General features: G+C 43.9%; 1 protein-coding gene across 4 annotated transcripts in view; it reads right to left on the reverse strand.

Annotated features, from left to right (window-relative positions):
* TACC1 (transforming acidic coiled-coil containing protein 1) overlaps positions 1–19,219 on the reverse strand; it is a 113,068-nt gene that overhangs the window by 81,295 nt on the left and 12,554 nt on the right. The window lies entirely within an intron of this gene.

A 19,219-nucleotide genomic window follows, 5' to 3' on the forward strand; every position in this document is an offset into this window, starting at 1 on the left:
CCACATATACATACACACCCACAGTCTCACACAAACCTCACAGTCACATGTACACACCACATATACACACTCGTACCTCCCACATACACACGCATACACAGTCACACACACACACGTACACATACACACACTTCCCACACATAATCACACACACACCACATACACTGTTGCACACCCACATATACATACACACACCTTCCACACAGTCACACCTCACACATCTCACACACACACACACACACACACACACACACCCTTCAAGCTTTTTCAGTCCCAAACAAAAGACCCTCCCCAGCCCCAGTGACCATTCAAACAGGGGTATGGAATCAACCAAACAAAACAGTCTATTATCAGGGACATAAAAACAACTTTTACTTAAAAGAAAAAGGCCTTGAACTGGGAAAAGACTGCCGAATGAGAAACACAAGAGCAATTTAAAAGTGTGGGCCTAGGGCAACAGAAACTGAGAAAAAGGGATGTCGGAGGAGCCGGTCAAGCACTAGAGCTGTCTGGTCTTGGTGTCTGCAGAAGACTCCTCGGAGCGGCGATACCCCGGCCGTGTCACGGGAGACCCAGTGGCCGGCGGGGGCGGGGATGCGGGGCTCCTCCTTTCTCTCTGTGGATGAAGTACTGAACAGCGGCCACCAGGGGGCACCACAAACTTCTGTCACACCTTCAACCCCCAAATGTTTTTGAAGAGACTTTCTTCCAGCTTTGTATTTCTATCAGTCAGAAGGTCACAGTGAGCCCCCTCTGCGTCCAGCCCTGGGTGTTTATACTGCAGTTCAACCAGCGAACACCAGTGAACAACGCAAAGGAGCGCGGAAGAGTTCCAACTCCTCAGAAGCCACAAAAAATATGCCCTGAACCACAGATTCGGAGGGGTGAAGAGAAACAAGACACCCGGGGGACGCAGGATCCCAGCCAGCAGAAGGAAATGGAAATACCAAAACCCTCGGCCTCATCCTCCCTCGCTCCCTAATCTGTTTCCTTTCCTCCTACGTGCACTGTAATTTAGCATCCGAAGACTCTCTTGTTTTCTCCCACCCAGCAAAGGAGCGGGCTGAAGACCGTCCGTCCTGGTCACCCCAGGCCAACCAAGGCCAGAAACTAAGCAGATGGTGGCTGGCGCCCCCTGGTGGGACGACTGGAGAACAGCACCCTCTACCCGGCCAGAAGCGGGACGGAGGTGGACGACAGGTGAGGCCCACTGCAGACACCTTTGTCTCCTCCTCCCCGCCGGCAACAGCCGCTCCTGAAACGTGGGCACATCTCTCAGTTCTACTCTTGTCCTCAGTGGAACCTGCCAACCCGCACTTCGGGTATCAACTGTAAAGGTGGCCCATGTTATTCAGAACTTGAGTTGTCTTCCCAGATGCCATCATTCCAGGCCACTGGAGACGTCACAGGAACCATGGCTTCACACGTGGTGGAACCAGTGGATCACAGGTCTTAAAAGGCAAAGGAGGCAACTGGGGAAGGGACAGAGACAAGACACCATTGGACTCACAGAAATGCTGAGAAGGTGATGCCTGGCAGGTAAAACATGTCATCTTCCTACCATTATGTCTTGCCCAAGCCTTCCTAGTTTTGTTTTCTCAAACCCCTATTTAAGAACACTTATGAGGTAGCCATGGAAACATAACATTTTGCAGTTGTTAGGAAAACAAGACTCACAGACAAAAATAATTCAGCAAAGAAACCCGGGAGAGGCATTCTATCTGCTCTGTGTAAAGGCAACACAGTGTACGGGTATTTGTCTACAGAATGGGCGTTTACTGTCCTGAAACTGTGCTATCAGTAGGGAGGGAACCATAAAACCTTATTTTCTAGCAGATAAACAGAAGCCTCTGCTGGTTAATAAGTTGTTCTGTGGCTGACCCACTCTGGAAATGACCAGTAATTGTTTTCCCTCAGCCAGGTTCACTTGAATCCCTGCTCGACCATTTACTAGCTCTGCAGCCTTAGTTTCTCAACTTTTCCAGGCCTCAGTTTACTCATCTGTAAAATGGAGCTATTAACATCTACTTTATAGGGGCCATGAAAGGATTAAACGAGCTAATGCCTATGTCTCAGGATCTCTGACTCTCGTAACTTTTCTGTACTGTGTGTATGTGTATTTTCATTTGGAAAAAGTCTATAAAAGTTTTATGTTATCACAGGATCTCTGACCCAATGAAGTTTTCAGAGCTATTGTTCTAAAGTGAAGGGTCTTTGCCAGATTCCTGGGAGCTCTCATCCTGACCAATGATATCTTATGCTGTCAGGCTTTTATGGGGACATGCAGTGCGAGACAGATGTATGGGTTATATTAAAAACAGAACTATCCTGCCTCCAAAATATAGATATGACTCTAAAGTTGCTACAGAATACCCCTAAATGTAAGTAAGCCAAATATAATTTCTTTTGCCTACAACTGTTATTCATAACGTTCACAGCAGACATACCATAAGATTGGCTAAGGCGAACTTGTACTAGGTACAGGCAAAAAAACCCCACAAAAAACGATATCCAAAGTGTCCTGCACAGTAAGAATCCTGAGAATGAAGGAATGTCAAAGTGAGGGATTCTTGCACTTTCCAAGGTTCCCACGTCTCCACAGGCACAAGAGGTGGAAGATCAGAAGCAGAGGTGGTTTATCCTTATATAAATCCTTCATTCCTTATATAAATCTGTAGGACTTTATATCATGTTACTGCAAAAAATAAAGTCTAGACTGTACATGAAAAATGTGAGCCTGCCAAAGCATGCAGATGACCTGAGAACATTTGAAGGCACAGCTGTTTCTGCACAGGAAGCTACATTGTTTAAAATGAAACCTTCAGATGGATGGCAGAGTGGCCTAGGGTGGTGTAAAACCTATGAGGAAAGCTCAATTATGAATGTCCTTTTTTTTCCCAAGCTCCTTTCACAGGTCACCCCCCCTCATCCAACTCTCTGGCGAATGTCCTGCCCCCAACACTATCAATGAATATTCAGATTTTATACATTTAGAAATGCTTTCCTCTGTCCCTGTAAATTCCCACATAAATAATAAAGGATGGGCTTCCCTGGTGGCGCAGTGGTTGAGAGTCCGCCTGCCGATGCAGGGGACACGGGTTCGTGCCCCGGTCCGGGAAGATCCCACACGCCATGGAGCGGCTGGGCCCGTGAGCCATGGCCGCTGAGCCTGCGCGTCCGGAGCCTGTGCTCCACAACGGGAGAGGCCACAACAGTGAGAGGCCCGCGTACCACAAAAAAAAATATATATATATATATAAATAAATAAATAATAAAGGATATTCACAGTGCCTGAACATAAGAAAGCAGTCAATTCGTATTTGCTGAATGAGTGAGAACAGAAAGAGAAAAACCATCGAGGGTTAAACAGAAGGAAAGACAAGTTATAGCACTGAATTTTAAAAAATGGTATTACAGGGAATTCTCTGGAGGTTCAGTAGTTAGGACTCGGTGCTTTCAGTGCCGTGGGCCCGGGTTCAACCCCTGGTCAGGGAACTAAGATCCCAAAAGCCGCATGTCACGGCCAAAAAAAAAAAGGTATTACAAATTGGTGGGGAGAAAAAGGATTATTTAATAATACCAGTACTGGAGTAACTGGTTAGCTATTTTGAAAAAAAAAAAGCTAGAGCCTTATAAAAAATTGTTAGAGTCTTATCTTACACTAGTGATTCTAGAAATTTCAGATCGAGTAAATGGTTTCTTATAAAGAAAAGGACATCATGAAACAAATAGAAGAAAAGAGTTATCTCATTTGGGGACAGGGAAAGGCCGAGGAAGAAACCCCAAAGGAAAACGTGATAGGTTGATTTATATTAAAAAGTAACATGACTACTAAATGTAATATGTTCTGGAACAGAAAAAAGGATATCAGGTAAAAACTAAGGAAATCTAAACAAAGTACCGGAACATATGTATATGTATAACTGATTCACTTTGCTATAAAGCAGAAACTAACACAACTATACTCCAATAAAGATGTTAAAGATGTTAAAAATAATAATAATAAAGATGTTAAAAAAAATTAAAAATAAAATTTAAAAAGTATGGACCTTAGTTAATAATAATATATCAATGATGGTTTCATTAACTGTAGCAAAAGTACCATATTAATATAAGATGCTAATAATAAGGGAAACTGCTTGTGGAATCTATGAGGACTCTCTGTACATCTGCTGAAATTTTCTGTAAATCTGAAACTGTTCTAAATTAAGAGGTTAATTTTTTAAAATACCTCCCCTTCAAAACAAAACAAAACAAAAATGGAGGACAAGGGTTAGCAGATTTGTATAAGACAAATGGCTAGGCATGTAGGTCTCTGGATTGAGGCCACTTAAATTTCAATTTTGTCACTCCAGCTGTGACACCTGGGACAAGTTAATTAACCTCTCTATACCTGTTTCTTCATGTGTAAAGTGGAAATGTAAAACTGCACCTAGCTTATAGAGTTATTTTGAGAATCATATGAGTTAATGCATGTGAGAGACTAACATGTGCCTAGCATGTAGTAAGTGCTCAATAAGTAGCTGGCTTCATCATATAAAGAATTCTCACAAATAAGTACAGAAAAATTAGTACCTTAGTACAAAACTGGCAAAGAGAAATACATAAGAAATTACAAATGGCTACTAAACATAGGGGAAAAAGTTCACTCTCACTGACGAAGAATTTAAGAAATCAAACCAAGATTACATATTTTTCTCTTACCAAACTGGCAAAGATTGAAAATGATAGTGCCTAGCTTGGGAAGGATGCTATGAGCATATGGAAAGTACGCTATACTGCTAAGGGGGGGGAGTATAATTTGGGATGACTTTTGGGGGAATAATCTGACAATATATACTAATATATAACAAAATATAACTTTTCGAATACTTGCGTTTTTGACCCTATAATTAAACTTCAAGGAATGTGTCCTAATTATTAATCAGAGATGCACAAAGAATTATAAGAATATTTATTAACTGTATTACTTATATGATCAGAAACGGCAACCAACCTAAATGTCAATCATTTGGGAAAAATTAAATGAATTATAATATATGCACATAGTGTGCCATTCAGCAAGCAGTAAAACGACATTTTAAAATTCAGTATAATGATACAGAGAAATGTTTATAATGTTAAGTGAAAAAATCAGAATGCAAAACACATATAGTATAACCCTACTGTTGAAAATTATATTTACTGGGAAAAAAAGAGACTGTAGTAAAATGTACCAACATATCAACAGTCATCTCTGGGTGATGAGATTATGAGTGGTTTATTTTCTTCAGTTTTCTGGGTTTTCTAAATTTTCAGGCTTTTTTCTTTTTTAAAGTACATTATGACTATCAGAGGAAAATGTGTTTGTTGTAGAAAATTTGGAAAACAAGAAAAATGAAAAGAAGAAAACGTTTATATGTGTTACTGAATTGCTAATATACAAAAATGAAGAGGAAGTAAGAGGTTGAAAAAGGAAAATCTAGCGCCCTGGATGTGATGCCTGGGTGGGTGATGAGGTGCTGAGGAGAATCACAGGTACCCCCACATGTGGTTGAGCCTCTCGGTGAGAATATTTCTCCCCAGTTCAGTCCAGGGCTTGGCAAACCATCATCTATGGCTCCTGGAATTAAGTCCAAACTCCCAGCCAGCCACAAAGCCCCCAGCACGCAGCTCTTCTTCACCTCTCCAGACTCACTGTTTCCCAATCCCCCGTCCATTTCACACCCACCCTACCCCAAACCCTCCCCACTGCCCAGACAGGATGGATCGTGACACATTGGGCCACGATCTGCCATGCTTTCCTCACCTGGCCTGCCCACCCCTGGCCCCCCCTTCCCTGGCCACTCACTCATCCTTCAAGACTCCTTCCAGGGTCAGCTTCTCCCCTGGGAACAGGGGGGTCCCTGATGCTCAACTCTTGGTACCTCTGACCTGCACAGTGACTCCAGTCTCCTGCCCATCCCTCCCGGGCTCCTCCCCACATCTGGGTCCTCTTTGGATACTCAGTGCCCGAGTGTCTGACTCACAAGCAGGTTCATGTCTTGGGGTGAAAAGTCTGGCTGGAGAGGGGGTAGAGGGGAGGGCAGGGAAAGAGAATTTCTGGGGCAGCACACACAAGCTGAAGGCGGTCCAGCATTCTCTCATGAAGGCTGCTGACTGCCACCAGCCAAGAAGAAAAATCCAGAGAGACAGAGACAGAGAGAAAGAGAGAGAGAGAGAGAGATATTAAAACACAAAACCAAAAACAAACCTCAAGAAACCCCAAAGAGCTAAAATAATTTTGAAAAAGAACAAAGCTGAAGGACTAAAACTTCCTAATTTTAAAACCTACTATAGGGGATTTCCCTGGTAGCGCAGTGATTAAGAATCCGCCTGCCAATGCAAGGGACACAGGTTCGAGCCCTGGTCCGGGAAGATCCCACATGCCGTGGAGCAACTAAGCCCACGTGCCACAACTACTGAGCCTGCGTGCCACAACTACTGAAGCCCACATGCCTGGAGCCTGTGCTCTGCAACAAGAGAAGCCACCGCAATGAGAAGCCCATGCACTGCAACGAAGAGTAGCCCCTGCTCGCTGCAACTAGAGAAAGCCCACACACAGCAACGAAGACCCAACACAGCCAAAAATAAAAACAAATAAATTTATTTTAAAAAATAAAATAAAACCTATTACAAAGCTACAGTAATCAAAACAGTGTGGTACTGGCATAAAGATAGAGCTATAGGTCAATGGAATAAAGTCCTGTGGAACACAGTTTGCTGGTTCCTCAAAAAGTTAACCATAGAGTTACCACATGACCCAGCAATTCTATTCCTAGGCAAATACCCCCAAAGAATTAAAAGCAGGGACTCAATCGGATACTTGTACACCAATGTTCATACCAGCATCATACACAGTTGCCAAAAGGTGGAGGCAACCCAAGTGTCTATCAACAGAGGAATGGATAAACAGAATGTGGTCTATACATACAAGGGAATATTATTCAGCAATAAAAAGGAATGAAACTCTGACACATGCTACAACATGAATGAACCCTCAGGACATGATTCTAAGTTAAGTAAGCCAGACACAAAAGGACAAATATTATATGATTCCACTTATGTGAGGAATAGGCAGATAGAGACAGAAAGTAGAATAGAGGTAGCAGGGGCTGGTGGAGGGAAGTATGGGGAGTGATTTTTTAATGGATGCAGAGTTTCTCTTTGGGATGATGAAAAAGTGTAAATGGATAGTTGTGATGGTTATACCACATTGTAAATGGACTTAATTGGACACTTAAAAATGATTAAAATGGTGAATTTTATCTTACGTATATTTTACGACAATAAAAAAAAATTGCAAAAAAAAAAAGCATCCCATAGGAGCCAGAGTGAGCTTCTTCAGAAGATGGACCTCCACGTTCCATGGCCATTCAGGGTGCTACCAGTTCATCTCCTCACCTTGGGTTAACAAATTCACACACCCTGCAGCCCACTCTGGCTACCAGCCAACTCAGATATTAAATAACCCACTTCGCTAGCTCAGGACACCAGCAGCTCTGCCCCCCACCCTTTCTCTTCTTGATTTTTAACACGGAAACTTGTACCAGCCGGGAGAAGCCGTAGGGTAGAGGTAGGGGTGGGGCACCACTGAAGCTAAAAGAGAGCAGAAATTGTGGAGCAAAGCTAGACCCAAACCCCCTTGGAGTCTCAATCCTTGTTAGATTATCTCTCTTACCTTTTAATGATTTGCAGAAAGGGATTTTTCTTCCCTTATTAACTCTTTTTGGTATATCAACTACCCTCACAGTCTAGAAGTTGTGCTATCTAAACTCAACATACACACACAAATAATTCCCTTGTCCTGCAGTTCAAACCATTTCCTGTTGGGTTGGCTTCATCAGAGATACAGGCCACCAACATCCCCTAAAAATTATGTATTTCCACCATCTCTCCAGTCCCTCCTTCAAGCTAAATACTACACTTCTTTTAACATTTCTTCATTTAGCTGGTTTTTCTGGGTCTTTTCCACAAACTTTCTGTAAGTCTTTCTCTTAACTGTACACCAAAACATTTTAGATGGATGTTTGAAAATTTTTTACAGCAATTGGGGAGCTAAATGTTTTTAATGACAATAAAAATTGTGTGGTGAGGAGGTGGTGAACAATATGAATTTGAAAGCAGTGGGTTTCAAGAACGTTGCTTCCTAAGTTTACTTGTTTTGAGTCCTGTTTTCCTGTGTCTAAAACTTCAAAGCCAGCACCTCCCTCTTCATGTCAGGATGTCTGTCCATCAAGAGGCTCAACTGTTCCCAACTGACCCTGCAGTTCTCCAGAACATTGTAGAACCTACATGTAATTCATATGATCAGAAAACCTCATGGCAAAAACACTCGAGACCTCAGAAACTCCTCCTGACTTTATCACCGACCTATTCCATTAGGATACATTTCAAATGCAAACAAAGACTGGCCTAGAAATTTAACTGAAAGAATTGACAACAAGTGCATTATCGTTCATCCCAGGTGGACAAACTCAACAAGCTCTAGATGAATTAGTTACATGCCATATTCCCTACTGAAAAATAGGTTCTCCTTTATGTCATTCTTCAAACCTCTCTGCAAATTATTTACTGCTCTTAGGAAACCCACTTTGACCCCATTGCCGAAAATGATCAACTAAGGACTCATTGTTTACAAACATTTCACCAAACTACCATATCCCCTAACACAGGTCCATCCTCGGGATAGTGCTTCTTTCTGGAAAAGGGAAATTAATTGCAGAAAAAGTTAACTCTAAAAAGCCATTGTCTTGCTTCTCCGAGAGGCCTTGCTGAATCAGCACACAAGTCAACCCTCCCTTCAGAAGAGATCCAGCCTTACTCAAAAATATACATCCCACAGAATCTAGCGTAGCACCTGATATATAGGTACATACACATGTGAATGTACTAATAATACACTAAGTCCCCTACATACGAACCTTCAAGTTGCGAACTTTCAAAGATGTGAACGTGCCCCTGTATGCCAGCTGCTGTGCTGTACTACTGTAATTTTCAAGGTACCGTACTGTAAGATTAAACATGTTGTCTTTATTTTTTCTGTTTGCTTTTTATGTATTATTTGTGTGAAAACTATTATAAACCTGTTCCAGTACAGTACTACACAGCCAATTGTGTTAGTTGGGCACCTAGGCTAACTTTGTTGGACTTAACGAACAAATTGGATTTACAAACGTGCTCTCAGAACGGAACTCATTTGTATGTAGGGGAATTCCGGTAACTCAGGTATTAAGCACATCTTAGGTACCAGGCCCTGCACTAATAATACACACCATTTCATAAGGTAGATATGATAATTATTGCCATTTTAAAGATGCAGATATCTGCCCAACTGAAGAGTTCAGTGATTATTTTCCAAAGCTTCCTGACCTAAGCTAGCGAGAGATCTTGCTGGAATTCCAGCCCAGGTCAGCCTGACTCCACAGCTCCTGCTCTTAATCACCACGTGAGCAGCCTCTTTGTATAAATGAAGGCTGGCTCATTTGTTTCCTCTGGTTTGGGGAAGGTAGACTGCTACAATTTTCAATAATAATGTGTTTTATCTTAAAATCAGACCTTTCTCTTCACGCACATCCGTACCTGTTTATATTTTGCAGTAGAGTTCTGTTAAGACAGATTTGTCTGGTTAATTTTCATACTTGATTAAGTTATTCTGAAATATAAATTGTGAACACTCTGAAACATAATTTTCTCCCTCAAAAGACAAATGCCAGTATTCATGCAACGTTTGTGAGGTTTTCGTGTATTTATTTTTATTTTTTAAAAAAGGAACAATAGATTTTGAAAATGCAATGGCCTGAGTTAGGGGAACTTCCTTGAGGTCAGGGTTATCCATGGCAGCCATGTGTCCGGCAGGAAATCTGCAGCCGGGTGACATTAACAATGACCGTGGAGACCCTTGTGGCTGTACATCCGAATGAGCCAGGATTTGGATTAAAAGCATGCTTTTCGCTTTTCACGTATATACATCACAGGCATCGAAGCTCATATTTCTCAACTTGCAGCTGGTCTGCACCAAGTGGTTTGTGGGGCTGACGCATTAAGCCTGCACACTCCCAACACTGCCTACGTGCGTTTACGTCCTTCTAAATGTACTCACTCCAGTAGGATAGGGCATCCCTGGGCGGTATTCCCAGGTTTAGACCAAGGATGGCTTTTATGTTTATCTTTAGGCAAGTTTAGCTAAATATATAAGGCACATGCAGAACCTCATTGGAGAGAGAGAGAGATCCTCTACCTACTGCCAAAGCACAGGATAATTTGACAATTAAGAATCGGTTCCTCACCCTGACAACTGAATCCTACACAGAATGCCCTGAGTTCATTGCTTCAGCATCCTTTCAGAGAATGATTTAAGTGTTTACTTTTGAGCTACACCAGCCACGTGCTCACAAAGATTAAACAGTCAGCTGTCATCCTTGGCTAAAACAACTTACTGCTCAGAGATAAAACTATAACTTGTTATTCATATATACATGATCTTATGTCATCCTTAGAACAGCCTGTGAAGTGGACACTGTCTTCATTCCCATTTTACATACAAGGAAACAGACCCAGAGAGGTTAAGGAAGAGATAAAAGAGCTCCAGCTGTTAAGGAGCAGAGCCTAGAATTCAACCCAGGGCAATCTGCCTCCAAAACTTGAAACTTCATCTCAGTGTTACACTGCCTCTTAACTTTTTAAAAAGTTAAATCAACTTCGGCAGTTTTTGCTCATTAGGCATAAGCATTGCTAATTCAGATTCCTCCCTTATTCGGGAGGAATTAAAGGGGAAAATGGGGGTGTGTTCTGCCAGCTGAGATAACAGTTTGTTTCCTAAGTCAGTCCCAACTCTCCTGTGGGAAGTGGCTGCACCAGGATTTCTGGAGTCAGACAAGCAGGGTCCACCACGTTTTAGCTCTGTGACCTTGGACGAGTCACATCTCTTTTACTTCAGTTTCCTCACCAATAAAATGAGGGCAATAACAGAAACTAACTCAGTGTTCTTGGGGATTAAATAACACACAGAGTGTTTAGAACAGGGTTTGGCACATTTTACGTGCTCAATAATTCTCAGCTATTCGTATGGTTAATAAGACGCCTGAACTAAGTTTAGATTACTGAGCATATGTAAACATAAGAAGGAACAACTAACACGTCTATCATCTGGGTATTCCAGAAGATACTTTGCCTTGAAAAGATAATCCAAAAAAAGCCCTCCCATGGCCCAGGCTGCCTATATGTGATGGCTAAGTGTATCTTTCTCAAACTAAATAGCTTTGGCATTGGCTGAATTCAAATAGAGTGTGGATTCCTTGACATTACCTCACTTCCAAGACACGCACACCCTTTAAACATTTTTAATTATACGCTTAAAGATCGTTTGGGTTCTCAAATAAATATATAGTTATCGACGCATCCTCTCTGTGGTAAGAAGCAAGGCCATCTTCCAAACCGTGCAACTTGCTCGAAATCACGTTCTCTAAAAATGTCCCTTCGGAGCATTTCAGTACTTGGTGTCCCCAATTGTTGCTGTCCCAGAACAAAAGCCTAATTGCTGCTGCTACAATACAGCCCTTTCTCTGAGATCATCATGAAGCCCTCGGAGCAAACAAGAGAGGGAGTTTTTGCGAACAGCGAGCACTGCATCAAATTCCTGGACCCTGAAGGCCAACACGAGCCGCGTTATCTTGGAGACTCGAGAACCCTTCTAATATCTACTCCTCCCTGCAACTAGATCTGTCTCTGGAGTGTTTCTGAGCCCTTTAGGGACACGTGCGTCTTCCTGCTTGGACGAGTCTGGAAAACCTCGGGGTCCCCATGTCCCACCCGCGCAGCGCGAAGGGGCGCGGGACTGCAGCCCCGCCTGGGCGCGATTCTGTCGCTGTGGGTCGTGGCCCAGCGCCCCCGGGGCACTGCAGGGCGAGGCTCGGAGCGGGATGTCCCACCAGGCCCACCCCTGTGCCTTTGCGCCCCGCGGGCGCCAGCGGGAGCCCCACCTTCCCAGCCCTGGTGGGACGGGAGCCGTGCGCTCCCATCCCCGGCCGGCATGCAAAGCCCCGAACGGCGGCCCGGGGATCTGGGGGCGGGAGGCGGGGGGCTCTGGGACTCACGCGATCTCTCGGGGTCTCGGGGGCCTCTCCGCGGCCGGCTCCCGGCCCCTCGGGCTCTGAGAGTGGGCGCCTCCCATAGCTCGGAGCGCGGCGCCCCGGCTGCGCCCGCTCGTGCTCTGCCGCGCGCCGGCCCGACCGGGACCCCGGCAGGAGGAGGCGGCGGGCGGAGGAGGAAGGGTGGGGCCGCGGGTGGGCGGGGGTGCCGGGGAGCCCGGCCTCAGGGTCCCGGCCGCCGGGAGAGCCGGCTAAAGGGCGTTGCTGGAGACGCTACTACTTCTCCGCCAATCGCAGGGCTCGGCCGGCGCGGCGGCTCGTGACTCCCTCCTGGGGACCCCGCGGGAGAGGCTGAGCGTGCGGGTCACTGCGCCAGGGAGACCCTGGGCGGCGGAGGGCGACAGGTGGAGTGGGCTGGGGGCCCGGCGGCCGTCGCCCTCCCTGTCCGCCCGGCGCGCCCCGGCGCGAGGCTGGAAGGGGCGCGGCTGGGAGGAGGCCCGCCGGGCGGCCGTGCGGAGAAGCCCCGGGAGGGGGCGGTGTGTGTCGGCATCCCTGACCCGGGCTGCCTTCCCGCGGCGCGGCCTCCCCCGGCCGCTAGTCCCGCACAGAGGCCTCCGCGGAGTTGTGCAGAAAACTGGGGGAATCCTGGTCGTGTCCCCGACTAGCCGGGTGACTTGGGACAAGTTACTGCTCCCTCCCCGAGTATTGCTTTGTTCATTTGTAAAATAAGGGAGTGTGATCATTCTTTACCTCTTAAATGTCCCTTCCGGTTCTGACAACCAATGAATGAATTCTCTTCCGAACTCTGTCTTGGGGGAGGGGGGGAACGCACTTTGTCCCTCCCATTACACCTGTGATCCACCTACTCATACACCTGTGATCCACCTACTTATACTCCCTTTTCAGAATACTTCATGCTGTTTCTCATCCACTCCCACCTCCCACTTCCCTCCCCTCCAGCCATCTCTCCTTCACCTCAGCGTTTCGTTTTTTTTGTGGGAAGAAGAACGCTCTCTTCTCCTAACACCCATTTATCCTTCCAGACACAACTCATACTCCCTTCCATAACACTATCCTGCATCCTGGTCTTACAACTTTTTTGTTATTGCCTGTTTCCTTCACTAGAATGTAAACTCCGTGAAGACAGGGAATTTATTTCATTGTTTCATTTTCACTGTTCCCCCAACATACCTAGCACATACCTAGTACGTACTCATAATTGTTGATAAGTGCATTCATCGTACACACGTTATCACCTTCCTTCCCACTGCTCCCATAGCACTTGTTAATTCCTATAACATAGCACTTACCAATCTTATTTTGTAATGATCTCTTCACTTACTTGTCTTTCCACTAGGATATGAGTTCTTTTTAAGGGCAAGAAAGCTTCCTTATCTCTATATCCAGGCTTAGTGCCTGGCGCAGTGCCTGTATCCTGGCTTATGTATAATAAATATTTGCCGAATGAATGAACGAGCCAGTGGTTAAGCACACAGAATGGCGTGGAATGTTAACGCCCCCCTTGAGTGGAAGCTACAGGCAGTAAAGATGTATATGGCTACATTTTAATGTTTCCAGAAAGGACGGGAAACCCCTAATACAGACATATTTACAACAGCTCTCTCTTTTTTAGGTCAAATTTTGACTTCCTGTTTATACATTATCTTTACTCTACTATAGCCAGAAGGTTCCCAGGATTCAGGATGCTGCTGTATTGTAGACATATACAAGCAGAATATTTGAGGGTGGGAAAATAAACATTAATTAGTAACAGTATAGTGAGACTGAGCATTGAGGTTTTGTGGGAAGGATTTCAAATAGCTGAAGAAAAGTTGACTCTTGGCAGATAATTTAAAAGTTCAAATTCTCCCCACATTCTACCTGGAATACTTTGGCAATGTGATTGAAGTGTCATTGAGAATGCAAACACAACCCTGTCAAGAGCTGTGGTCCCCTCCAGAGGAACATTCAGCCCTTCCTAGGGAGAAAGGTGGGTCATTCCAAGGGAAAAATGGGAGGGGAAGCAGTGGGAGAGGGAAATGAGGATGGGAAAGTTTTCTTTTTACCGGGTAGACAAGATGGGTTGTGGGAGGAGTTTTATTACTACCGGGTTGGCCAAAAAGTTCCTTCGGGTTTTTCTGTAAGATTTTCAGAAAAACCTGAACGAACTTTTTGTCCAATCCAATATTTGTGCGGAAAGGCACAGGATAGCATCACTAAAATGGTTTAAAAGAAGAGGAAGAGAGTGAAGCCCACATCCTGTTGTGGTGCACAGAAACTGAGACAATGAGGGGGAAAAGAAGTCTGTACAATAATGTGAAAGATGGTCTACAGGGGCCCAAAGGGCATCTCTACTAAGATGCTTGTGTTTATTGCTTTTGCTGCCTCGTCTGTTACAGAGACAGGGGTAACCAGAGGAGTGAAGACAGTGAAGGGAATTCTTGTCTTTGGGAAGTAAACTTACAAAGGCTGTTCCGGGAAAATGCCTGATGGGGTCCAGAGGGGGTAGTATTTGATTGATATCCAGTGTTAAGGTTTCCCTTTGTGCATTGTGATTCTGTCAGTAAGGCATTTTTAAACATTGAAAAAAGAGTAAAGAAAGAAAATTTAAGAGACTGAAATTCAAGATTGTCCCCGAGATAGCAAAATACACCCTTCAGTGTCAAATCCTACCCTCAGAATGCTACTTATGCTCTAAGGAGGGATGGGAGCTAATATTTATTGGATACCAGGGACCCTGCTTGGTGGTTGACAAAAGTAACCACATTTAGTCCTCATAACACTGGGAAAGGATAATAGTGGGTAATACTTGTTGGGCACTTTTTAATGTGCCAAACTCCGTTCTAAATGCTTTAGATTTATTAACTCATTTAGTTCATCACAACATTTTAGGTAGGTACTTTTAGTATACTCAATTTACAAAGAGTAAAACGAAGCATGGAAAGATTAAACACACATAAGGCCACACAGCTAGAAAACAACTGAGCCAGGTTCTAACCCACGTAGGCTCGTTCCAGAGCTATAACATAAAGCTTAGTTTCTATGCTGTATTTCCTTAATTTTTACACTGTGCACTCCACTTTAAGATGAAGAAACTGAGATGTAGAAAGGAAAGTGGTATATATTCAGTATTTAAACCCAGTTCTGTCTTTATTACAAAGCTTATGGTCAAAGTGGATTTTTTTTTTTCCCAGCAATCATGCCAAATGAATACTACTCTTCAAAGTAGCCAACTTGGGAAGCTACATGCTTATCTCAGAGCTGCACCGTCTTCCCTTTTTTTGGAAATTATTTAAATGCCAATTTATAAACCAAAGATTAAAACTGGATTTACTGGGCTTCCCTGGTGGCGCAGTGGTTGAGAGTCTGCCTGCCGATGCAGGGGACACGGGTTCGTGCCCCGGTCCGGGAGGATCCCACATGCCGCGGAGCAGCTGGGCCCGTGAGCCATGGCCGCTGAGCCTGCGCATCCGGAGCCTGTGCTCCGCAACGGGAGAGGCCACAGCAGTGAGAGGCCCAAGTATCGCAAAAAACCCCCAAAAAACTGGATTTACTACTTAAGGGCCACATACTGTTCTTGAAATCAGGTAGTGTAAGTGCTTCAACATTGTTCTCAATTTTCAAAATAGTTTTGACTATTCCAGGTCCTTTGTGTTACTGTATAAATTTCAAAATAAACTTATAAATTTCTTTTTAAAAATTTAATTAAATTAAAAAAATTTAAAATCCCAGTGGTTGGATTTCCAAAGGGATTATATTGATTCTATTGACTAATACAAGGAGGATTGCCAGTTTAACAATTTTGAGACTTCTGATCCATGGACATGGTACAGCTCTCTATTTATGTAGATGTTCTTGAATTTCCCATAATGTTTTGTAGCCTTTAGCCTACAGGTCTTACATATCTTTTGCCAAATTTATTCCTAAGTGTTTTTATGGTATTGTAAATGGAGTTGTTTTATAATTTTACTTTCTAAATGTTAGTTGCTAGTATATAGAAATACAATTGACTTTTGTATATTGTATCCTGCAACCTTGCTAAACTCACTTATTACTTCTAATAGCTTTTTTGGGTGTTCCTTAGGGTTTTCTATATGATATCATTTGCAAATAAAGACAATTTTACTTCTTCCTTTATAATCTGTATACTTTTTTTCCCTTGCCTTGCTGCACTGACTAGGCCCTTCTATACAATGTTAAAAAAAACTAGTCAACATCCTTGCCTTGTTCCTGATCCCAGGTAGAAAGCATAAAATCCTTCACATTGTAGTACATTAGCTATCTGATTTTGTAGATGCAGTTGAGAAAGTTTTTGTTTTTTTTTTTTTTTTTTTGGCCGTACGCGAGCCTCTCACTGTTGTGGCCTCTCCCGTTGCGGAGCACAGGCTCCGGACGCGCAGGCTCAGCGGCCACGGCTCACGGGCCCAGCCGCTCCGCAGCTTGTGGGATCTTCCCGGACTGGGGCATGAACCCGCGTCCCCTGCATTGGCAGGCGGACTCTCAACCACTGCGCCACCAGGGAAGCCCGATAAAGTTTGTTTTTTTTTTTTAATACTTTTATTTATGTATTTATTTGGCTGTGCCGGGTCTTAGTTGCAGCATGCGAACTCTTAGTTGCAGCATGTGGGATCTAGTTCCCTGACCAGGGATCGAACCCAGGCCCCCTGCATTGGGAGCACGGAGTCTTAGCCACTGGACTACGAGGGAAGTCCCGAAAGTTTTTTTTTTTAATTCATAATTTACTAAGACATTTTTTTATGATAAATGGGTGTTGAATTTTGACAAATGCTATTTCTGCACTTATTAAAATAATATTGGTTTTCCTCTATATTCTATTAATTTTTTGAATTATGTTGATTTTTCAGATGTTAGAGACTAATATTAGTGTTAGTTTATTAGTATCCATTGGTCGGATAATTTTGGACTGCATCTTGGACATCATGAATACTAAGCTGTGGAGATTTCAGATTCCATTATTTTTCTCTGGTGAGAGTTGTTTTTCCTTTGTTTTAGCAGATAATTTTCTTGTTGGGCTTGAACTCCAAACCCTGTTTCTTGGGGTGGCAGCTCCAGTCTGAGTGCAGACCTTCTGTGTAGCTGAGCTGCTTTGAGTGTTTTCTGTGCATGTGTGGTTCAGGGGTTGGGCAATGATTTGGTGTAGGGATCCCCTCTTTGGCTCTTTCCTTTCTGGGTTCCCCCACTTTTTCAGCATTCATCATCTCCTGGCTTCACTTCTTTTATTCTCCAGAACAGCAGGGCTCGGGAGTTTTTCATGGATGTCTCTATTACACAAGCCACTGTGTGGACTACACTTAGCCCCGCACTAAAAGCCGAGGCAGAGGGACTACTTGTATGACTCCTTATCTCCTCTTCTCCAAGCTACATGCAACACCAGAATCTACCTACTTCTGTTCCCTCTTCAGTACCTTCAGTTAATCGCTTTATGTATTATATCCGGGTTCTAGAGTTGTTTTCTGTAGGAATGATCCTAATGCCCAGTATAGCCTATAATATCCAAATATACAAGCCCATATCTCATTCTTATGAAATGGTAATTCTCAGCTTTATCACCCACCTTACTCATCACAGTTGTCCTGAGTGACCCTGGCCTGCTTTCAAAAATCAAATTCACCTCCACAGGGCAAAGATTTAGAATACTGAAAATAATTTACTATGGGCCCTGAAGATGATTTTAAGGGATAAGGACCAAAGGAGTTGAACAAAAGGAGCTTCATTGCATAACTGGAATAAGTGTGTAATCTCTCAGGGTGACAGACTAATATTCCCTAATATCTGTTCTCCCCCTCTCTCTTAAACCAAAAAAAGCTGATTTTTACGTATTATAAATAAAAGTTATGTTTCCCGGTCTCCATTGCACTTAGGTGTGGTCATGTAATTAAGTTTTGGTCAATGGGATGACAATAGAAGTGTCAAGGGCTTCCCTGGTGGTGCAGTGGTTGAGAGTCCGCCTGCCGATGCAGGGGACACGGGTTCGTGCCCCGGTCCGGGAAGATCCCACATGCCCCGGAGCGGCTGGGCCCGTGAGCCATGGCCGCTGAGCCTGCGCGTCTGGAGCCTGTGCTCCGCAACGGGAGAGGCCACAACAGTGAGAGGCCCGCGTACCGCAAAAAAAGAAAAAAAAAAAAGAAGTGTCAAATTCAACTTCCAAGGAGTATCATTCATGGCAAGTGGGGTGGTACTATGGTCTGAATGTTTGTATCCCCCTAAAATTCATATGTTAAAACCCGAACCTCCAAAGGTGATGGTATTAGGAGGTGGAGACTTTGGGAGATGCTTAAATCATGGAGGTTAAGCCCTCATGAATGGGATCAGTGCCCTTATAAAAGAGGCTCCAGAGAGACCCCTTGCCCCTTCCACCATGTGAGGACACAGCTAGAAGGCACCAGCTATGGACCAGGAAGAGGGCCCTCACTGAAATGCAGCCATGCTGGCGCCCTGATCTCAGACTTCCAGCCTCCAAAATTATGAGAAATAAATTTCTGTTGTCTATAAATGACCCAGTCTGTGATAGTTTGTAATAGCAGCCCAAACGGACTAAGACAGGAGGTGAGCCCTTTATTGGCTCTTTCTTTTGCCTGCTGGCTGGAATGCTGATGGGATAGCTGAGTTCATGCAGCCATACTTCAACTTGAGGTTGAAGGATGCTAATCCATAACACCTTGGAACCTCTAAGCCTGCCCTGAATTGCCTACCTACAGATTTCATTTATGTGAAAGAAAAATAAACTTACATGTTATTTAGCCACTATAAGTTTGGATTTCTGTAAGACTCGGCCAAAGCAAATACTAATCAATATTCTGGTTATTAAACTGGGGAGAAGAAGAGTCCCATTATCTTGTAGTTAAGCCACCTGTAGTTGGAAAAACTGTAGTCCTTAGCAGCCTGCCAGCAATCACTCTATTTTATTCTATAGATAAAGAGTGCTATGTAAACTAGTCTTAACCCTAACATTTCCCAGTCCTGAAGTTCAGCTCTGGCTGAATCTGTCCATAAAACCTCTCCCCAGCCATCACTGCTAAGCAAATCTATGCCCTACCCCAAATAAACTTCCACCAGTGGAAGGACTTCATTCCCTTCTCCCTCAATACTAT

This window comes from Monodon monoceros, unplaced genomic scaffold (genome assembly GCF_005190385.1).
Source record: "Monodon monoceros isolate NGI ecotype Baffin Bay Population unplaced genomic scaffold, NGI_Narwhal_1 Super_Scaffold_17, whole genome shotgun sequence".
In the NCBI taxonomy this organism is placed as follows: Eukaryota; Metazoa; Chordata; class Mammalia; order Artiodactyla; family Monodontidae; genus Monodon; species Monodon monoceros.